Here is a 24,416-nt window from a genome sequence, read left to right as displayed (position 1 = left end):
AAAAAAAAAAAAAGAATGCTTGATCTTCAAAGACCTAAGTGGTACCATAGGTTAGTGCAATGTATTACTAATGGAAACGTTAACAGTTCAGACCCAAGCTGTGGCACCGTGAAAGACTAACTTGGTGAGCTGCTCCCATAGAGATGGCAGTTAAGAAAAGGCAAGCAGTTCAAGTCTGCAGCACATAGGATCCCAAGAGTTAGAATCGACTCGAAGGCTGTGTGTGTGTGTGTGTGTGTATGTGTTCTATTTATTTGCTTTTGTTCTGAATGCACTCCTCATCTCTTCTAACATTAGCCCTGAGACCATTCACATCAAATGAACACCGAAGTATTTGAATTTTCTGCGTCCTTCCTTACCGGGAGGTAGACATAACAGGGCAAAATTCACTCAGTGATCTCAAATGACAAACCTAAAGAGGGACCAAGAGTTCTGGTGCCAAATGTGCTAAGTTTTCCATGTACGAGGACTAAATTGGGCCTGGAGATAGATGATCCTAAGTGTTAATTTTATATTATGAAATTTTTGTTTTGTTTTGTTTTTTCACCACACAGTTCACATGGTTTTGGTTTCCATTGGCCTCTGGTTACCCACACCATATAGGGTGAAGGCACTGTAAATTCTCTTCAATACCTAAAGCCGCCTGGTGTCATCCAAACTCTAATATATAAGGTCAAATGTCAGTGCTTGTGACATAGACAGGCTTTGGCTTCTCAGGATCTATTTTTCACTAGTGAGTATATGTGCTTTGAAGCATATGGCCTTGTTATATGATCCCAGAGCAAAAGAGCAAGGTATTTCAAGCTGGTCACAAATTTATTGACTCTCACAGGCTTGCTTTGTAGTTATTCCAATAAGCTAGATGAGACATTTAAATGCTCCAAGTTATCCAGTCCCCGGGACTCCATTTCATGACTCAGAGTCCAACCAAACAACTGAAGAGTGCTTTTGTGTGACATTGTGACCACAGGGATAAATAATTGCTTAGTAATTCTCTTTGAGGCAGAAAATTCTAAACCTGGAGGAACCATTTCCCCTTAATGGGAGCCAGAAATCCTGTAAGTGCTTGAAATGGCATTCACAAGTCTGAATGGTAAACAGATAAAAACAGGAGCGTACCAGTTGCACAAATGACTTGCTTGTCACAAACTTGTCATTGCAGTAATCTAACATTTCTTTCACCGAGCCCGATGGAAAGTATGGAACAAACAGGCCTGCTGACGTTTTGGCTCTGCCGAGCCTTCTTCCAAGCTAAAGCATCTGCAGCATCTTCCTGTTCTAGACCCTTTATCTGCTGAAGTTAGCTGATACTGTACATGTCAAAGAAATGTTTGACTATTGCATTAACAAGTTTATGACAAGCAAGTTATTCCTGCTGCTGAAATACTGCTGCTTTTAGCGGGCTGCCATCTTGACCTTCATTTTATTATACAGAAAAACCCTAGCAGAGCAATCCAGAGATACCGGTATTGCTGGCCCAGGCCTGCACAGAACTACCTGTCTCACTAATTGGGTGAGGTGGTATGATGAACACTCCAGGCTGTTTTACTAGGATGCGAATGGGATTTCCCAGTAAAAGTTAATATTCTCAACAAATTGCATGGTCCCAAGGATTCCTCTTGCTGGAGCAAAATGGGCTCCATGAAATTTATTCTCTACAAGCACACACACACACACACACAGTGTGTGCTTTATAAAATGTTCAAATCTTGGAAAGTAAATGCAAGTTCTGTACCAGTTTCACAGAAAGCGTCAGCCAATTCTTAGCATTTCAGTAACCTCCTTAGCTTCTTCCTCGTTCTGAATAACATGTGGAGCTCTTGAACCTAGTAAAAGGAGCCCTGGCGGTGCATGGATTAAGTGCTTGGCTGTTTAATAACAGGTCGGCAGTTCAAACCCACCAGCTGCTCCTCAGGGGGAAAAAATATAAGCGTTTGCGTATATAAAGATTACAGCCTTGGAAACCCTCTGGGGCCATTCTACGCTGTCCTAGAGGAGCCCTGTAAGTTAGAATGTACTCAGTGGTAATGAAAATCATTTCATTTAAACCTAGTAAAAGCCAGTCTCTATTAGTCTCACAGAAACCATAGCCAGCCCTCAGACACCTCGAGTTCATCCTCAGCTGCTGCCAGCAGGCAGTGCTCACACACTGCAGCTTTCAGCTCCTCCCTCTAACTGTGGAGCCCGCCTCCTGGGGGACCCACCCTGTAGTATTTTCTGAGTGCACAGTCTGGTGGTGGGTCTCAGTTTTATCGGTATGTACAGCAAGAGCCAGTATTAGCTTTGCTTACTGCTCCCCAAATATTCTGAGACACCTCATCTATTGAAGCCGTAGGCATAAGCGGCACTTGAAACAATGGAGTATTCCACCTTAAGACTTTGGCCTACTCATAAAGCTGAGCGTCTCTTATTTGGCCAGGAGTTAAGGGCCTTGTATTCATTTAAGGCCTTTCAGAAAGGTCTGTTAAGGGTACACTGATAGTGTCTTGACCGGTTTGTTTTTCTTTCTTTTTTATTTTCAATCATTGTATTGGGGGGCTCATGCAACTCACAATCCATACATCCATCCATTGTATAAAGCACATTTGTACGTTCGTTACCCTCATCATTCTCAAAACATTTGCTCTCCACCTAAGCCCCTGGCATCGGCTCCTCATTTTGTCTTGACTGGTTTTCATTATTGACATGAATAACTTGCCTTCCTGGCTGGTGCCCCGGATGCTTTCACTTGAAAAAGTGTTACATAAAAATGATTATCGTTGTTCTAGCCATGAGAACCCAAATTTCTTGCTGGAGTAGTGGTAGGACTGGGCTGCCACTGCAACTTGGCACGTGGACCAAGTCCTCTCCCTGAGATGAAATGTTTTTACCCCCATCCCAAATATCTGGAGCTGTAATCTGAGCCCCCCACCCCCACCCACCTGGTGGAACAGCCACCTCAGAGGACAGGTGGGAAGGGTGTGAGAGGTGGGGCCTGAGTTTCATGGAGTGGAAAATATTGTTTCTGGGAAAGGAAGTGTGAAGGAGCATGTGTATTTTCCACAAAAGAAAACAAGTAAATGAACCATTTGAGTTTTAAATGGCATTCTGCTGACCCTTTCTTTTGGGGCTCTTAATAGGATTTCTGTGACGATTTTATGTGTTCTTCTTTTTAAGAGAGCTTAAATGACAAAGAAATAAATTATGCTGGTTTTGATTCTGAAAAAAAATTAAAATCTTCTTTGTGAAACCCTCTTTTTAAATACGCATTAGGGAATAGACATGGGGCAGGAAAAGCATTTTCTTATTCAGAGGCACAAGTGATTGATGTCGCTATGTAAGTTCTGTTATTTCATTTAATGTTTGTGCATTTGTTTATTTTTAAGGGTGCAACCAAAAAAACAACCCTGAGCTAGAATAATCTTCATTGGGTTCAGAGAATTGTGGTGGAAGGGGCTTGATGAATTGGGCTATGACTTTGTGTCACACGTTCCGTTCCATGACATGGCTACCAAGACTCAAGGAGGTTTAACCACTTGAACAACAATAGTCAACAGAATTGTTAGAGCGAAGCCTAAAACTGAGGTCTGACTTTCAATTCAAGCAATACCCTCTTAGATATTACCCTTACTTTAAAAAAACTTCCCCTTTAAAAAGGCAGTCTTGCTTTAATAATTTATATCATTAAAAACCAAACCCAAACCTGGTGCCATCAAATAGATTCAGACTCATAGCAACTCAATATAGTGTTTGAAGGGCAGAAGATCTGTAGAGGAGCAGACAGCCTCAACTTTCTCCCGTAGAGTGTTTGGTGAGTTTAAACCACCACCCTTGCAGTTGGCAGTGCCACATAGATGGTCTTAAATTCAATAGGGCATTTGCATTGGGTATAAAACTGGGACTATCAACAACAAGGCCAAAATGCATTTGAATGGTTTGGAGTTATTTCTTCTTAATCTATGTTTAGGAGTCTCTAGGTAGTGCAAATGGTTAATGCACTCATGGGAGGCTTGAGCCTAGCCAGAGGTACCATGGAAGAAAGACCTAGAGAGCTATTTCTAAAATAGTAGCCATTATAAGTGGTTACGGAGCCCACTTCTACTCTGACACTCACGCAAGGGGCATCTTAAGTTGAAACAGACTTGGCAAGTGGCCGATTAAGCCCTATTGAATCAGCAGGGTGAAGGACATTTGTTATTTCCATTACTTTTGTCCTCTTACCAGATTTCAGAGAAATATTTTGGTATCTAAAAACATGTTTTTTTAAATGGGCCCAGTCCTTCTTTAATAATAGGAATCCTGGTAGCTTAGTGGTTAAAGCACTTGACTGTTACTCAAAAGGCTGGGAGTTCAAACCCACTAACCACTCCTCAGGACAAACAGAGGCAGCCCCTTTCAGTAAAGAATACAGCCTCAGAAACTCTAAGAGGTAACTCTAGTCAGTCCTACAGGGTATGTACGAGTTGGAAACAATAGCAGTTGGTTTGAATTTTATGTCTTTAGTAAGCATTCATTTCATGTAAGTCATGTTCAGAGATCCTTAGAAATAAGAAATCTTTTATCAGATTAAAGGAAATCTGTTTTTTATTCCCATTTTTAGCCATGTTTGAGTAGGTCGCTATAATTGTTAGTTTCAGCAAAACACCAATTAAGTGAAACTCCGTGTTTTTGTTTGTTTGGGTTCTTTTCCTCTAACATACGGGAGAGATTTTTTTTAATGCGTTTACCTTTTTGCAGCTATGATAATTATATATACTCTATTTTCATTTATGCAAAACTTATTTTTGTGGGTTTTCTTTTTGTTTCGTTTCTCTATTTTTGCATTTTCCAAACATCTGTACCGTGGCTGGTGGCGCGAGTAGCAGTGGCTGGCACTTTTCCTCCACGTTGTGAAAGGAAGAGAATTGGCTGGAATAAAACCTTCCCTTCCATATGGTCGACTTGAAATACAGCATTGAAAAGGTAGCGTCTCTTTTTTCTTTTCTGAAACCAGAGGTGAAACCCACAAGCAAATAGTAATATTCATGCCAAGCAACCTGTTGATTCACATCAGAGAAGTCCTTGGCGCGTCATTCCTCGAAAAACCTAAATGGATGATCTTTGTGCATTTGTAGCATATGTCTATGTCAAAAATATATGCCTCTGGCAACTCACTTAAGAAAACCTAGATTCTATACTTAGTCAATAAATGCTTTGAAAGTTTTGCTTTTGTTCAACAAAATGATCGCTTTGTAAGTGTGTTTGGTTGTGAAATGCTTATTGATTCCTGGAATATTGGGGTCTATTGTCAGAGACAGTAAAAAGAAGTAGATCACACAAGTGCCTTTTCTCTTACTATCTCTCTCTTTTTTTTTTTAACTGTTGTCACTTCTAGTAAGGGAATGCAGTGGTCTGTTTCGTATAAAAATATTTATAGAAAAATATTCTAAACTCAGAGGAGTATAAAGAATAACCTGATAAAATGAGATGCCATAGCCCACAATTAAACACCTGAATAATTTGAAATATTTTCCTGCACACCTGTTTCTATATCTTATTGTGTAGTGATAGATTATAATCAGTAAAAAATAGACATACAAATCAAGTAGACAGCTTGATGCAGTTTTACATAAGTACACATATAAGAATGACCACCCAAATCAAGATACAAAACATTTACAAAACCTCAGAAGAATAGTTCGTGCCTCCTCGCAGATGATAATTGCCAGAGTTTTAACAAAAAAAGTTAAAAGCAAGCAAAACTATTCTGACCTCTCTTAACACGGAGTTAGTGTTATGTAAGCCATATATTATGACATGAATTGTATGCTACTTATAAATTAAAATTTACGGATTGACTTGCATATCACCAGACAATTTACAAGAGCATTTCATAAACATATGTTTAGAGAGATGGAATTGCTAACCTATAAGTAACATACCTTTTCAACTAGGTATTACTAAACATCTCTTCCAAAGTGGTAGTAGCAATTTATCTTCTCACTAGCATTCTATGAGAGTAATAATTTCTTCATTTATTTGATAACATTTGGATTGGTCAGATGTTTAAACTCTGTATCAATCTGATAGGGTTAAATAGTATTTAATTTTAAACTGTATTAATTTATGGTCCCTTAGGATTTCCTGCTCCCCCATCTTTCTATTGGGTTGTTTTGCTGTTCTTCATATTTTGGAGTGGTTTTAATGTTGTAGTTTGGGCTTTTGTTATTATTGTTTTAATATGTTAGAACTGTATACTTTAGGCTACTTTTATTGAAAATATCTTTTCTCGGTTTGTGGTTTCTTTTTCAACTGAACTGTGTCTGTAGTGGATTTTTCTAAAGGCTTCTCATTTTAATGCAGTTAAGTTTATCGATGTTTTCCTTTAAGATTTGTGCTTGTATGCCATTTCAGAAATTCTTCTGTACCCCAAGGTCATAATGAAACCTTCCTCTATTTTCTTAAAGTTTTGCCTTTTACATGGAGGTCTCCAGCCCTCCTGGGATTTCTGTGGGTCTAAGGTACTTTCCACGTGAGGAGCCCCTGTGGGGGACAGTGGTTAGCATCCTTGACTGCTGAACAGTCAGCAGCTTGAACCCACTAGCCACTCGTGGGAGCAGGATATGACCGTCTTCTTTCATAAAGACTGTAGCCTGGGACACCCCATGGGACAGTTCGACTCATGAGTCACCATCAATTCAATGGCAGTGGGTTGGGTTTGGTTTTATTTTAGATATGCTCAATTTTATTCAATTTATTCATTTTGCCATGTGGATAACCAATTTTCCTATCGGCATTTAATGAACCAGTCATTTAACTGCTAATTTACAATGCCGTGATTTCGCCTACATCAACCCTGTTTTTAGGATCTCATACCCCTAACCAAAATGCCTGTGCCTCTGAGTCAGTTCGGACCTATAGCAACGCTATCTAGGTTTTCCAAGAGAGTAAATCTTTATGGGAGCAATCTCACTTGCCCCGCCCCCACCCCTCAGAACAGCAGGAGGGTTTGAAATCCAATTTTGAGGTTAGCCCAACATGTAACCCACAGTGCCATCAGAGCTCCATTCTTACATCCCCGCAAACTGTTATTGATCCTTGTGCTAACACCACAGTTCCTCAACTGCTGTTAAACCCATTGCCATGGGGGAAATTCAAACTCATTGGGATCCTATAGCCCAGAGTAAAACTGCCTGAAGGGCATCCAAGGCTGTGCTCTTTAGAGAAGCGGATGGCTGTGTCTGTCTTCCACCGCACACCTGGTGGGTTTGAACAATCATGCTTTTACCACGATGCCATCAGGTCACCTTTCAGTATCTTAGCTTTATAATGGCCTTGTTATTTAGTTAACAAGTCTCTCTACTTTATTCCTTGTCTGCAACATCGTCTTCCATCTTCCTGGTCCTTTAATTTTTTTATATGAATTTCAGGGTCAGTTGGTGAAGGTTGGCAAAAGGTCTGCTGATTTTGTTTGTAATTAGATCGATCTTGGAGAATAACTTATGGAGAATTGATATTTATATATAATGTTGCCACTTACTGCCTATTAATAGACCATATTCCTCTCTTTATTCAGATCTTCCTTTACTCAGTGGTTCTCAACCTTCCTAATGCCAAGACCCTTTCATACAGTTCCTCATGTTGTGGTGACCCCCCCAACCATCACATTATTTTCATTGCAACTTCATAACTGTAATTTTCCTACTGTTATGAATCGGACGACCCCTGTGAAAGGGTCGCTCAACCCCCAAAGGGGTCGCGACCCACAGGTTGAGAACCGCTGCTTTACATCTTTTAATAAGTTTTATCATTTTCACCATTTAGTTCTTGAACCTTGACTGTTATATTTTTTCTCATATCACTTGCTTTTTGTACTATTATAGATAGAATTTTGTATGTATACATTTTAGCGATTTTTGTGTTATAGAATTTATATACAAATTGGTTATCATTAGTGTATATTTAACAACTTTGCCAAATTCTCATTAGTTCTGATGGCTTGAGTGTAAAATCACTTAAAAATTCTACAAAACTCACTGCCATCTCATCAATTGAAACTCATAACGACCCTGTGGGACAGCATAGAAATGAACAAGTTGTGTGGGTCTGGCACTGTACATGTACTCTATAGTCTTAGCAAATAGCAATACCTGAGTTCTTAAGGGTCCACTTTGTTTCTCCTCATATTACCTTGCAAGATCTCTGTTACGTTGAATGGAAGCAGTAATAGTTCGGAAGATTTTTCTTTTCCTTACTGTAGTGGAAATACTATAGGAGTATGATACTTATGGAGAATTTTCATAGATGAAAATTATTAAAGGTAGTCATCACCATCTACTTCAAATGTACTATGCTTTTTTGTTTTGTTTTTAGAATCAGGACTATAGTTTTATCTACTAAATATTCTACATCAATTATATAATAAAATTTCCCACTGATATATTAAAATGTTATAATACATGTCCTGCTATTAACCATTTGTTACATTTCTAGAATAGACCCACTGTATATTTACACAAGTAATACACATGTTCTAAATTTATTTGCCAACTGCTTCCTCCCTAGGATCTATTTTTATAAATGTCCTTTACCAACTTTTTTAACAATAAAAAGCTGCCATTTTTTAAAACCAAAAAGCTGGCATAGCAGCACTTTCCAAAATACTTCCAAGGTAAAAGATGCCATGGGCAAACAAATATAGAAGACCCTTGTTATTTGTGTAAAAAATATGGTGTGTGTGTGTGTGTGTGTGTGTGTATTCACTGATACATTTAATTTGTTGATATTTTATGGCAGCATGTTGTTATAAGTATCTTTTATTTCCTTTCTTTTTATTGTGGAATTTTGGTATAACAGCGATAAAACTCAATAATCACTATCTTCCAGTTGAGAACTACCCCTGTGGGTTTCCAAGACTGTAACTCTTCACTGTGTAGAAGCCTCATCTGTCTCCCACAGAGCAAGTGGTGGCTTTAAGCTGCTTTGGGTGCCCATCAAGTTGTTGAATGGAATTTCAGTTTTACGTATATGTGTTTAAACATATACAAAAATGGTCATCATTCACCTTTATTGTTACTGTTTCATCATATTTGGATATATCGTTTAGTTATTGCTATGCCCACATGATTGTGGGATTCTGTCCTTCTAAAGGGCTCACTTTTCTGGTTGCTGAATAATATCTTTTAGTAATATTTTAGTGCAGACCTTGGATGATACTCTCATTTTTGGTATGTATAAAAATGTCTCTAGTTTGTCTTGTATCTGAGTTAATAATTTATCTGGGTATTTCAACTCAAAATTTTGAACATATGACTCAATTATATATCTGGCTCTTGTTCTTTGTACAATTGTTACTTAAGAGCAATATGCTATAAATATATTTTTCTTCTCTTTAGATGTAACTTCTCTGTTCCCTCTGAAATTTTTCTGCATCTTTGATGTCTTGTAGTTTTTCTGAAATGTGTCTTTATGTATATTTATCCTTTTATCTGAGAACTCAGATGGAAAATTCATATATATATGTCATATATAGTCATTTCTTTCTTCTGTAATTTCTAGAAGACATATATGTTGGTGTTGTTTAGCCAGTTACCTTAACTCAACTGCTCTTTCATTGATTTTTTAAAAAATTTAAAATTTGGTTTACTTTCTATAAATGTTTCTGAGTAAATTCCTTAGCACTACCTTCCAGTACACTTAATTATCATCTTGAAATTGGCCTAGCTAAAGTTATCCCATCTATAATACTTTTGGGTAAGTTAACATATGTTTTATTTTTAAAATGTTCAATTGCTTCTTTAGCTTATTCGCTTGTTTTGTTTAATGCTGTCTGTTCTTATTTAGTCATTTTTTATATTTTATAGATATAATTCCTTGATCTGTGAATATTCCTAGTTCTTTAAGATCATTGTTAGAAAATCACATTAACTTGGAGTTAATTTTCTGATATTGGTTGTTTTTCCTAACATTAGATGTCGTGCTGTGGTTTAGAATTTTGTTTGTGGGTTAGTGCTGAGAACAGCCTTTTTTCTCCTGTTTCCAAGTTTTGTTTATTTTCCTTCTCATTCTTCTTTGCACATCCCTTCCTATTTGCAGTTACCTTTCTCTGGCTCCTTGAGTTCTTATTGCCAATTCACATGAGCCCCTAATAAAATGATTTAAAAAAAAAAGAGGGAACCAAGGATCTACATATAACTTCCTCCCTGGGGGACGGACAACGGGGAAGTGGGTGAAGGGAGACATTGGAGAGTGTAAAATATGACACAATAATAATAGTTTATAAATTATCAAGGGTTCATGAGGGAAGGGGGAGCAGGGAAGGAGGGGGAAATGAGGAGCTGATACCAAGGGCTTAAGTAGAAAGCAGATGTTTTGAGAATGATGAAGGCAATAAATGTACAAATGTGCTTGACGCAATGGATGGATGGATGGATTGTGATAAGAGTTGTATGAGCCCCCAATAAAATGTTTGTTTTTAAAAAGAATCTTCGTGTTTGAGACAAAGCTGTCTCTGCTGTTCCAACTCCCAGGGTCATCTCTCAGGAGCTGTTGTCACATTCAGCAGTTGCCGAGCTTTCTGCAGTCTCTAGTTTGATGAGGCTTTCTGCTCCTGTGAAGGTTTATGGCTTTGGAAGCCCAGGAGGGCAGTTCTGTTCTGTCTTTTAGGATCAGAGTCTCCTGGACGCCAATGAGTGAGTGAATTGAGGACTAGACATCATTATGCAGGCTCAGGCCCTTCGTTTCTTACGTGTATGCTTCTGGGTACAGATTTTAACAGTCATATGGCTTCGTCCCATTCACTGCCCTGAGTTTCTGTTCTATTTCTGCCTTATAGAAATGATTACCTTCTCTTTAACTCTGAATCTTCCTTTTTCTGTTTGCTCATCTTATACTCACAGTCAATTAGACTGCTAGGTCCTAGGGCACAGCTCCCTAGAATGTCCCCACTCCTGATACTAACTGCGAGTTTGGGGGTTCCAAAAACTGCTTTCTGATTCAATAGTTTGCTAAAACTCAGAGAACACACTAAAAGCTTCAGTACTCACAGTCTGATTTATTACAGGGAAAGGATGCAAATTAGAATCAGCTAAACAAAGGCGCGCACAGGACAGCATCTGAGAGGGTTGCAAATGCAAAGCTTCCATTGTCCTCAGGACATGTTGTCCTCTTGGGCTCTCTGTTTGACAGTGCACGTGAAGTATTGCCAAGCCAGGAAGATCAATCTAGCTTTGGTGACCAGAACTTTCATTGTGACTTTATTATGTAGACATGATTAATTGATGGATTGTTCATCATTATCTTCAGTTCAGTCTCAAACTCCCCAGTCCCCAAAGGTCAAGCAGGTACCAAATAGACCTAGAGGACCAACATGAATTGGCTCATTAACATAAACTACAAGGTATAGTCTGAGAAGTTCACTATGAATAAAATGGGTATTTCTTATCACTCAATAAATTCTAAGGTCTGGAGTTGGGCAAAAAGTCACATCTCTATTTGGGCTAGGCCAGAACTGTAATACTCACCGCCATCAAGTCAATTCCAACTCACAGTGGCCTCGTGTGTCAGAGAGTGATGCTCTATGGTGTCTCCAACGACGCTTTTTGGAAGTGGTCACCAGGGCTTTTTCAGAGGCATGTCTGAGTAGACTGAGATTTCTGATTTCTCTATTTGCAATCAAGCATGTTAACTGTGTTCACTCAAGAATCTCCAACACTTTATTTTGGAGATTGGAAGCTTTTTCTTTTTTTTTTTCCAGTTGATAATATATCTTGAACAACATTCTTTGGATTTTACCTTTATTTTACTTAGCTACTTCATTTAAAAATATAAATAACATTATTATTATTATTATTATTATTATTATTATTATTGCATGGTTAGTTGTACTAGAAACTGAGCTTATATATATATTGTCTTATTCAATCCTCTCTATAATTAGTTATTTTTATATAGAGACTAGGAAAATAAAGAAGCAAGGATAAGTAAATATTCCATTAAGAAAGACTTGATAGCTAGTAAGAATTAAGATGTGAACGTAGGTCCTTCCACTACCATGTTCACGCTCTTAATAAAAACCTTCTAATTAGATTCTCTGTGTGCATGTGTTTTAGTACTTAGCCTATGTTGTGGCTTTTGATATTATTAAGTTAGTTAAATGCATGGTATTATAAAATATATATTTGGCCCTACTTTATAGGATCTTATATTTCATGTATATGTTATTTTAAATGTCATGTGTATCTGTAGAATGAGGGAGTTTATTTTACATATATGCTTCTTGGCCTTTTCTGCCTGTTTTTTTTTCTTTTTTTAAGATGATTACGCTTCATTTGTTTTTTATCAATATAGTATTTTGGAAATTTTAAAGCATGTTTATACTTCTAATAATGATTACTCTTAATTTTTTTAACCATTGAGACCTATTTTCCTTAATTGTGATCATTGTTAATGGAACTGTAGATTATATGCAGTGAAAACTTATGTACTTAGACCGGTTGTTCATTTATTTCCTCCTGTCATCTAATTGCTCTCTCTCTCTCTTGCCCTTTCTCTCTTTTTTGGTAATACGATCTGATTTAAGATATAAAATATTATAAATGTTTATGAAATAGCAGTCAGTAGGATACTCACAAGAAACCAGGCCATTTAGTGTGAGTAGTTGGAGTTTTTATGTAGCACAATGTAGATGCTTAATAAATACTTGTGGCCTGTATAGTGAATGAACCTGTTTTGTGTACACTCCCATGCATGTAGAAAGAAAGAAAATGTAACTGAGAACTCCTTAGAATCTCCCGGTGCTGCTGGATGACCCACCTATTCAACTAAACCTTGGATTTCATAAACTATTCAAGCTTCCTATGATTTAATAAATACTCTTTCTATCAGTTCTTGTGTCATAAAACATGGGCTCTGTGAACTAACTCTTCGCAATCAGTGAGCCTCTGTCCAAGTTAATTCTACTCATTGCTATGTCTGTGTTTGTCTCCTCTGCCTCACTCCACTCCCACAAAGAATAAATACATTTGGCAATTCCCATTTTCACATCAATGACTACAGTTAAGTTTTCACTTTACACCTACTGTGAGATTCCTGACTATGAAGTAGTGATTAAATAGTAATAATTATATCACTCAATTGCTAATAGCCCATATTCTTCCTAGAATTGTTCACATTATTTATCATCTTAAGTAGAGACACTAAAGTAGGCTTTATTGTTTTATTTTTTTAGGTATAGTTTGTAAAATGTCTAGCAATAGTCAAAGATATTGTTTATATAAATTTGCTGGGGAAATCAGGTTTTTCGGTGAATACCTATTAGATATTACCAGGAAACCTAATGTTGGCTTACAGCATGTTATAACAATACTTTACTTCCATTGTAGCAAAACAGTTTAAATAAAATGATATAGATTAGCAAGAAAGAAAAGCAAATTAGTGTAAAGTGGGTCATTTGCTGATGTGTACATTTTAAAAAAATCATTTTATTAGGGGCTCATACAACTCTTATCACAATCCATACATACAGCATGATGTGTACATTTTATGGACATTTTAATGACACATTTGATTGATTTATAAGAAGTACATATTATTCATATTTATAAGAACTCTCCGGCCTTCTATGTGGAATAATTTTAGCAACCGTTTCTCCAGAACATCAGATTGGAATTAAACTGTATTTCTAGCTGTTTATATTCTTTAAGTCGTAACAATGATTTTTATCATCCTCTATTTCAAAGGCACTGAACTAGGAACCAGGAGGCTTGGTTTCTCATCTCTGTTCTGTCGTTTACCTAGTTTTATGACCTTGAGCAATTAATTCATCTCTTTGGGTCTGTTTGCTAATTTATAAAAGTAAAGATTCCGGCTCAATATTCTGTAAATCCCCTTCCAGTGCTCATGGACCAGTATTCTGCATTATATCTACTTGTTTATTTGATATAAATATACAGATATGAAAGTGTAACAGCATTTGGATTTTATTGACCAGTAAGCTAAGTGTTAACAAAATTGACAAGGAAACCTTGCTTTGGAGCATAGTCCAGGCAGACATGATGCCATGGTGCCAGGTGAGGTGAGCTGAAGCCTTTCTGCGGTGAGAGAGTCAGAGAGAAGAAGGAAGCAGATGATACAAAGATACTGAGATGGGTATTTGTTCCAAAGGAATAGTTAAAAGGAATATGCATATAAATACAAATATGTAATAAGCATATGAAAAATATTGTAACTCACCGGACTCAAAGACTTGGTTTGTAAAAATATTTCTCAATTTTGTAACAATTATTTATATGAAAAACATATAGCACAACCTTCAGGAGAATAGCCTAGGATTTTATCATCAAAAATCTTTTTTTATAAAGATTGAGGTAGAACAAATAGATGACCTTTGTCCAAAAGGTCACAGCCTTAAAATCCCTAGGCAGAGTTCCCCTCTGTCTGTATGTGGGGACATGGACGACGGCCACAAGCCAGGATCAAATCAACAGCACTTACCAACATGGTCAAGGACCTTTCTTTTAAAGGGCCATCTTTTGACACAGTAATTTCATTTCTAGGGCCCAGTCTATGTTTAACTCCATCACAATCTGTAGGAAATAGAAAATCAGACAAAGATGAGGCTCATCACACTAGTATTTACAAAAGCCAAAAGAACCGAAAAATAATGTTCAAAATCAGAGTTTTCAAAATTTGGATTTTTAACATTACATGTCTATAATTGTCGAATTTTATATGAGGAGATGCTTATAAGATAATGCAGTTGTGAACAGATTGTGAACAAACAAGCAAACAAACTTGCATATTTAACATCCTAAATTAGAAAAATGATAGTATGTGGTTACAAGGGGAAAGATTCATTGAAATATAAAGGTAGTTATCTCTGGATGGTGGAGTTAAAATTACATTTATTTTTCTTTTGCCTGACTTTTCGCAGTGCTCTAAAAATAGTATGCATTCCTCTATAGATTTCAAAAATAAAAATTTTAACAAACAGCAAATAAACTAATTAGTGTATCCAAATTTTGATAAAAATTCAATTTAGGAATACTTGTCTGCTATGTGTTACTGCATAAAGTGATTTAATGTTTTCCTCTTCTAATGTATCAATCTTCTGAGAGAGCTGGGATAGAGAGTTTTCATCTTCCCTAACTTGAATAGCATCTTACTCTTTTTGTTGCTTACTTTTTCCTCATAGTCTCCTTATTCTTTTTAGGATCTGTATGTTTGCTGTAGGTCATCAGCCTGACTTTGACATTCCAGGACCTAATTTTCTTTAGTCCATCAGTCAGTTCTGACATTAATATGCTCAAACTATATTTACATGTATATGAGATCATCTCTTATCTCAAGGGAACAAACCTAGATCACTCTTTATGTTTTCAGTTGTTTTTAACTGCAAGATTTTTCTGATTGTAAATATTTGATAATCTAATAATAGCTTTTTGATAATTATAACATGAAAATGAACTAAAGGGCAGAGCTAGTATGTCACTGTCGAGTCACTTTTATTGGGTAGGATAAAGTACTCCTGATAAAATTTATTAGGCACCCATCTCAAGAATAGAATCTCAGCTGCTCCATGTAAGAGTGAATAAACATAACAACTTATCTGGATTGGTACCCAGAATTTTAGCCAAAAACACCCGGTTGAATGCCAGAAAGAATAAACCAGATAAAGTTTTATCGGCTCAAAATATACAAGTAACTTAGTCTTTCCCTTTTTAGCAAAACTGTATAAGGTGAAAATTCAATCTTCTTAAAAATCTAAATTCCTTACACTAGCCCATGGCAAAGTGCTGGAGTAACTAAAAATTTCCAGACCTCACCCTCTTTGTCTTCCTCTGCCAGGAGAATGAACCACTCACTCTCCCTCAGGCCTCTGCTGAGTGTTAACCCAGAACCATTTGTACACAAGCCCATCTCTTTGTCAGAGCTGGTAAGTCTAGTGAACGCAGAGGCTGTATCTTCTTTATCTTTGTTACCTCAGGTGCTGGCAAAGCTCATGCATGATTGTTGAATGGATTAGCAGCACAGGTTAGATGAAGTTAGTATCTATAAAATGTTTTAAGGAGAAAGTTACTTGGAAACAAAAAAATTACTTGTGTACTCACACCCTGGATATTATTATGTAACCCAATTATGCTACTGTTTTGATAGTTCTTTAGCAATGATGATATTACCAACAAGTGGACATCTCTGAGAGCAACATATGTTTAAAACATTGCATGTGTTTGTTTTAAACAACAAAGCTAAGAGTGAAAGTGTGTAACTCTTTGATTACGAGTGTGCCATCCATGGCAAGTTACTAAATCTCTCCGCCTCTCAATGTCCTCATCTGAAAGAAGAGAAAGAGACTGCAATAATATTTAGTTCATGCTTCTTGTTGTGGAGATTGGATGAACCATTGCATTTTAAAGAGTTTTATGGCTGGATAAACTCTTGGGCTCTCCTCACTAGAGTGACTGCCTCCCAGGGCAGATGGTTTTACTTGCACCTGTGTCTTGAGAACTGGGGCACCGTGTAAGGTGTGGGGATAGGACTCTTACTGGATATCGAATCAGAGCTTGTAAGTAGAAAGCCAATACTTTTCAGGCTTTCATAACACAAAGAAAGTTGTTTAAAATGTTAAGATTTGAATTCTACCTTGAAGAGATAATAATTCAGTGAGTTTGTTCTGCAATGGGACCTTGAAACTGTATCTTTAACACAATCCCCTTAGAGTTCTAGTGAATCTGGTTCCAGACCAACCTCTGAGTAAATTGGCACTGCGTCTACATCTCAACCTTCATCAAGAATGATTTCCATCCCCATGGTATTATTCCTCCAGACTCGCCCAACGAAAGGCCTTTGTGGCTTTACCACCAGGAGCTTTGCCGCTCCAGCCTCATGTTCCACCCCACGGGAAGCAATAAGAGAATAGGAAGGTTGGCTCATTTGGGAAAACCCTGAGTAGCCACGGCAAATAATTCACTATTTTGTTTTGTTTGGGTTGATTTTCTTGCCAAAGTGAGCTCGCTTGAAGTAGGTGTTAACTTGGGGAAGGAGGAAGAAAGTAATCCACAAGAGAGAGAAGAGGAATCAAAGAATGGGGCAGTGGCAGGGTAAGCTATTGGGGGATTTTATAAGTAATTTACCGTATATACTTGAGTATATGCTGACCCGAATATCAGTTGAGGCACCTAATTTTACCACAAAACTGCATTAAAAATGTGCGGGAAAACTCAACTTATACACAAGTATATACGGTAAGTTGTTGAATACAAAATTTATGATCAGATATTTAAACTCCCATCTTATTCACAATAAAAAGTTACTTAGAACAGACATGTACATATGTAAATATATTTATATATGACGATGGACAAATAGATCTATGTGCATATATTTATAGGTTTAGTATTAAGGTAGCGGACGGACATTGGGCCTCCACTCAAGTACTCCCTCAACACAAGAACACTGTGTTCTATTAACCTGGCATTCCATGATGCTCACCTTTCAGACACGATCGCTGAAGACAAAGCGGGTACACAAGGAAATGTGGTGAAGAAAGCTGGTGGTGCCCAGCTATCAAAAAATATAGCATCTGGGGTCTTAAATGCTTGAAGATAAACAAGTGGCCATCTAGCTAAGAAGCAACAAAGCCCACATGGAAGAAGCACACCAGCCTGTGTGATCATGAGGTGTCGATAGGATCAGGTATCAGGCATCAAAGACCCAGAACAAAAAATCATATCATTGTGAATGAGAGGGAATGTGGAGTGGAGACCCAAAGCCCATCTGTGGACAGCCGGACATCCCCTTACAGGAAGGTCGTGGGAAGGACATGAGCTAGTCAGGGTGCAGTATAGCACTGATGAAACATACAACTTTCCTCTAGTTCTTTAATGCTCCCTCCCCACCCCCACTATTATGACCCCAATTCTACCTTACAAATCTGGCTAGAACAGAGCATGTACATGGGTACAGATGCAGATAAGATCTGGAAACACAGGGAATCCAGGACAGATAAACCCCTGAGAGTAGCCATATCAGGAGGGTAAGGGGAAGGTAGGGGGCAAAAAGGGGAACTGATCACAATGATCTACCTATAGCCCCCTCCCAGGGGATGGACAACAAAAAAGTAGGTAAAGGGAGACATCAGTCAGAGTAAGACATAAAAAAAAATTATAAATTATCAAGGGTTCATGAGGGAGGAACAGTTGGGGAGGGAGGTGAAAAATTGAGCTGATACCAAGGGCTCAAGTAGAAAGAAAATGTTTTGAAAATGATGATGGCAACAAATACACAAATGGGCTTGACACAGTGGATGGATGGCTGGATTGTGATAAGTGTTGTACAAGCCCCCAATAAAATGATTTATTAAAAAAAAGTTATTTAGAAAACAAAACAAAGTGAGCTGTCTGGAGAGATGGCCTGAAACTTTAGAAGAGTAAGTTGATCCCCATAATGGAGATAATAGTAGAAATAGTAGATGGCTGAATATATTGAAATTTATCTCCTGTTTTTCATGGAATTGCTATCTATAGAACTTAGATGAATAAGCACAATTGAAGTGCAAAGTGTTAGAGCATGCTTCGATTTAGTCAATGCACTTTCACATTGAAATAATTAGGATGTATTTAAAAGCATTCTGCTTGTAATACTTTGTTCTCCATTTCCCACAAATCAAATTAGTGAGGAGTAGATTTGATTTTGACATCATTTTGAAAATATTTTCTTTTTCTTTTTTTAATTTCCTTAGTATTACATTTTTACAAAGTTCAAAACACAACCAACTGTGACTAAATTCATAAAAACAAAACAAAAAGCTCAAAGTACAAGAAAATGAAAAACAGCACAGAGCAATCTGCAGTAGAACAACATAAATCATACCTCACAAATATAGTTGTAATAACATACCTTATCCATGTCTGATCAATTAATAACAAATACTTATTCAGAGGGCAAATAAATCAGTCTTTTACTTTGATTTATAGTCTTAAAGTTACTTTATTACTTAAAGCCTAAATAAATAGGGAAAGGCAGCCAGATCTACCTAGAAAAATCTTGACCATCTCCCGTTTCCATAATGCAGTGGACAAAAGTGAAGATTGAACATGAAAGGTGTTTTCCCTGCTTGCTCCCAAAGCATACCAGCATTTGTTTTTAAATAAAGTCAATTTGTCCAGTTGCCTACAGATGGGCTTTGGGTCTCCACTCTGCACTCAACCTCGTTTACAATGATACGATTTTTTTGTTCTTTGATGCTTGATACCTGATCCCTTCAACAGCTCTTGGTCACACCGACTGGAGTGCTTCTTCCATGTGGGCTTTGTCAGGGGTCTCCACATGGCTTCTCCAGCACCCAGGGCTGCATCAGGGTAGGTTCATTTGGCTTCTCCTCAGGGATGCCTCTCAGGAAGGGAGCCTTGCCAGCTGAGGCAAAGAAGTAGCTAAGGAGCCGCACACTGGTCTGACCATCAGAGAACAAGAGACCAGAGAACAAAAAAGGCAAGACTCATGGAGCCATTTATGTCTCTTCCCTTCAATTAATCCCACATGTGTTTATTGGCCTGTTTGGCACAATAAACCTTAACTATCACACAGACTAAGAAAGACTAGGAAGAGACACCTGGTGACCTGCTTTGTAAAATAGACTTTAAAAATCACTATATATGTATTGGACTTGGTTTTTGAGAGAAGCAAAACAGTGACACTCATCTATGTACAAGAAAGAGCTTTCTATCAAGAAGTAACCTCATATCAAGAAGGCATCAGAGCCCCTTCTACCTCAAGTGTAGTTGGTAGCCTGATGGTAGCCAGGCCCTCTTCTGACTCATGTGATTGTAAGCCAATGGCACGGGGCTGCCCCTGGAGACAGACACAGAGCCCAGCAAGGATGAAGGTGAAGGACAAGAGAGGAGCAGTTTCCAGTGCCTCTCACCCTTAAACAAAATGACACACCTCAAGGAAGTATGATGAATCTACCCATGATTGAAAAGTTTGATTCCATCCCTACCTTCTCTCAGGTTCCATCAAACTGACATAAAATCTAACGGCCACCAACCAACCCTTGTCAACTTGCCACTTGTACACAACTCTTTAGCCATACATATTCTCTCAGCAAAGACAGGAATAAAATCAGGTTTGTACAACTAAAACATGTACAACCAAATATGCATCAGCACCATCTAAATCTTATATTTCATAAGTGAACAAAACAAAAATATTCTATCCCTAACAATTACAATTTTGTGAACACCTATATCTTTAAAATGATAGTCCTATCAACAGCTTTCCTCATCCATAAAAGTTTGTAAACCAGTCACTTCATGCTTTTATCCGCCACTATCCTGGGCATTTCTAAACTGCCCATTTTTATCAACCCAGTGTTCTCGGGAGTCAAATATGTTCTTTGATGTGAAAAATCTCCATTCCTCTTGGAACATTTTGTCTGTATCCATAAGCTGTCGAATCTAGAGCAGGTCATCCTGTAAGTCAGCAGGCAAGGTGCACAAGTTCATAGGGTCAAACATCTTCCTCTTCATCCAGTCTGGTTCTGGCCAACTCAATCATAGCCATGCCAAGCTAAGTCAATGGGTGCTGTAGTAAACGAGGGAGTTCACATGATTTCCCCATTTCTAACAACTGGCCCCTTCACATTTTGATAGGCTCAGGATCAGACCAACCAGCCCACTGTCCTTCCTCTAGTCCTTGTGAACCAGGTCCATGGGTATCAGTGGCTGGACTCAACTCATCTTTCAACTGGTGCGTCCCGTGCCCTCTCCCCCACTTCTCTCCACTGGACAAGTGGATCCCTGTCCTCACCTAGCAAGCATTTCAGGTTGCCCCGAGTTTCCTTTACTGGTCAGTTCTACAGGGCAGTGTTCTCTCCTGGGTACAGAGTTTTCCAGCCTATGGGCATCCACAGGAAAACTGCTTACTAAAGATTTTAAAAGCTCACAACTATCTCTTTCCTTCTGTCCCTCAGCAGTACTAGATGTCTTTTTAAATGCAGATATAATGGCGCTCATGGATCTGGGTGAGGCTTTTCTTGGCCCTCTTACTTTTGATTTAAAACAAAAACCTGCCCCTTTTGGCAATTCCTTCTCTTTCTTCTCATTCTTTTTTTTTTTTAATCAAATCCAACTGTAAAACCTGAAGTGCAAATGTATAAGCTCCCTTTAATTGTTATTTCCAATATTCATGTCTATCACATTATTTCTATAACACCAAGTAGTAGGGATCAATATAATCCTAGTACAATCAGCTACACATAATGTCAACACAATCCTTTTTAAAAGTCTCAAATATAATCCTTTCTTATCCAGAATATCCCATTCATTGCAATATGGCCTTAGGCCCCACTGGCAGGATCAAACTAGGGAACCTGGCCTTCTCTCACTCTTTGTCTGAGTAGCTTGGCTCTTGCTTCAAGGAATTCAAAAGTGGCATTTCTCCCTGAGAAGAGATTTAAGATCCATTATGTTTCTTTACTCCATTTAGGAATAAACAAAGGTAGCTTCTTAGGAATCAAAAGTTTCACTTCCCATGCCCTTCTCAGAAACCAACTGAGTAAACCACATGACCATATGACTACCCAAAGGAGAAGGAAAATCCAACATCACCACAGTGCGATGAGGCAGAGGTCAGCCAACCCTCCACTCTCCATCTTCCAGACTCCTCTCGCTAGCATCTCACTCCCACAGTACCAAAGTATGTGAGGCTGGATTGTCTAGTGAAGCAAACCGGTGAAACTCATCTAGGTACAAGAAAGAACTCTGAAGAAGTAATTTCATAACAAGAAGGCATCCCGGCCCAGTCCAGCTCAAGTCCATAAGGCCAGTGCTAGCCAGGGCCTTCTTCGGACTCACCTAACTGGAGGCCAGTGATGCAGAAAGGTGAAGCAGGGAGCGCACAGACCTGTCCGTGTAGCTGCACATAGAACCAAGGTTGTTCGGAACATGGCAGGGTGTGGACACCTCCCAGGGTCAGGTAGCCCACATGGGCTGTCAGTGTAGGCAGACTCAGAGTCCCGGCATGGATGAAGGGGAATAGCAAAGAGGAGCAGTTCCCAGTGCCTCTCACTCATACAAAGGACCCCACTCCAAAGAGGGGTCATCAGACTACCATTTGATTGACAGGTTGAGCTCCACCCAGCTACCATCAAGTTGACATAATATCATACCACCGCACAATGGTTTGGTCTAAAGTGATCATGGAACGTGCTGGACCAGGCAGCAACAGCCACAGCAAAAACGAGGGTAGTCACAGCTATAGCACTGGAGAGTTCTGTTAAACATGTAATGATATGTTTAACCAATCTGAAGTGGTTAGTATTTAATGTTGGCAGCTGTGATTATTACATCAAGAGAAAGTGTTTGAAGGGATCAGAAGGTACAATCAGAGGTGGGGAAGCAGAAATAAAGAAAATTTTTCTGTGTCACTACTTTCCCAGAAGCTGTTTACAGGGAAAAGTCACAGATTTTATCCTGGGATTTTTTGAGAGAAAATACTATTTTACCTTTATAACCTTGCCCTTTCAATTTGTAACCTGTTTAGAAATTGTTGCTGTTGTTAGTTGCCATGAAGTGGCCCTTGACGCATTGTGACTCCATGTACAATGGGATCAGCCTCTGGGCTCCATAGGCTTCTCTTAGTGGTGTTCTGAAGCCCATCACCAGGACTTGAAGCCGAGCCCGTCTTAGTCCAGAAGCTCCACTGAGACCAGTTTGGCATCCTAGCAGCCTGTACTCTTCCACTGACAAACGAGTGGAAGCTGCCCCGGAGGCACCTTGGGAATCACATCCAGGACCTCACAATTCATATTTAAAAATACGCTTTGCACTAGTGAAGTACATATTTGAATGAGTCCGGTTTGTGAATGCAAATGATTGTCATAATCTACATGGAAGATAGATTGGACTTTGGAATGTGGTCCAATAGGTCTAATTCCTCTTTTCTTTTTTTTTTTCCTATACCACTTTTATAGTTCTAGAAGTATAAAACTTACACATGGAAAGGCAAGGGTAAGAAAAAAGAAGGGCAGGAAAAGAAAAGGGAGAGGAAAGAATAAGAATATTAGAATCAGTGTGCTTCTCAGGAAACAGCAATGGTGTCCTGTACAATGTTGTCGTTGGTAACTACTTCAATGTTTCATATGTGGAAAGTACCCTTTAAATATTGGGTGAATTAGGAAAAGCAATGCTAAGGAAATATCTTTGTAGCACCAAGGACACAGTTCAAAAACAGTATATTTTAGTAGACAGACAACAGAAAACTTACCTTTAGGCACTAATACCCCTTTTGTTGGGACAGCTCTGTGTGGAATGGCTGCCAGCTTTATTCAGAGCTGACTGGCCCTGAGTCAGAGAGCAGTAGAATGTCAGAACTGGATGGAACCATGAAGATTTCCTGATCCAAGGACCTCCTTTCTCAGCGGAAGAAGCTGAGTGTTTTGCACAAACACCTAGTAGCAAAGTTGTTAGTGCCCAAACATGAGTTTCCTGATTCTAGCTGATTTGTTTTTATCTTATAGCATACTGTCCCCCAGACTGGCTGTCCCCTAAACCCATTAGAAAGCCCATTGCTGTCAAGCCCTGCTGACTCGTAGTGACCCCATTGCACAACAGGACAGAGTAGAAGTGGTGAGGCAGGTCCAGGGCATATGTTCACAGCGGTTTCTCCCCTTATGTCTAAGAATGCAGCAGAGCATATAGCCGTGCTTTCTGTTACAATCGTCCCACTACCGATTAAAGGATTGCCACAGAGCCTAAAGGACTACAATAAAAAGATTCTTCCTTGATTCTTAAACTCTTTTTTTTTCATGGAAAAATGAAGTACTTTAAATTATTATCAACCACTAACAACTCGTCCAAGTAACTTTAACTTCTTTTCAAACGATTAATAGCTGAAGCACAGGCTAGAGGGGATGAAGAATACAGAGCCATGGTATTTGGATTGGGGAGAAAATGAAGATTTCTGCCCTTGTGCTGTTAACCCGAGTGGGGGTGAGGCCAGGTGGGTTGTGGCAGTGGGATTCAGAACACACCAGAAACCACTCAAAGTTAGGAATCGTAAGAGAAGAGGATAAGACGTGAAGGAACAGTTTAACAGAGGGGTCAGAAAGGAGAGAGCACTGAAGATGTAGAGTCACTCACTCACTCACTGCCACTGAGCCTATCCCAAGTCACAGCACCTGTGGAGAGCCGAGCAGAACGGGCCCTGTGGGTTCCCAGGCTGTACTTCTTCTTTTTTTTTTTTTTTTTTTTGGCTTTTATGCTTTATTTTTTTATTTATCTATTTATTTATTTTAACATTTTATTAGGGGCTCATACAACTGTTATCCCAATCCATACACACATCAATTGTGTAAAGCGCATCTGTACATCGTTTCTCAAAACATTTTCTCTCCACTTAAACCCCCGACATTAGGTCCTCATTTTTCCCCTCCCTCCCCGCTCCCCCCTGCCTCATGAGCC

At 38.6% G+C, this 24,416-nt stretch overlaps 1 protein-coding gene across 1 annotated transcript in view; it reads left to right on the top strand.

Annotated features, from left to right (window-relative positions):
- Positions 1-24,416, top strand: part of ZBTB20 (zinc finger and BTB domain containing 20) — a 428,724-nt gene that overhangs the window by 131,109 nt on the left and 273,199 nt on the right. The window contains exon 3 of the mRNA XM_004706412.3: positions 4,842-4,941. The gene's annotated coding sequence lies outside the window, so the exon portion shown is untranslated. The remainder of the gene's footprint in view (positions 1-4,841; positions 4,942-24,416) is intronic.

Source organism: Echinops telfairi, unplaced genomic scaffold, assembly GCF_000313985.2.
Source record: "Echinops telfairi isolate 266 unplaced genomic scaffold, ASM31398v2 ScPeMD7_6;HRSCAF=24_0, whole genome shotgun sequence".
NCBI classification, from domain to species: domain Eukaryota; kingdom Metazoa; phylum Chordata; class Mammalia; order Afrosoricida; family Tenrecidae; genus Echinops; species Echinops telfairi.
This window is presented reverse-complemented; position numbering and strand designations above follow the sequence as displayed.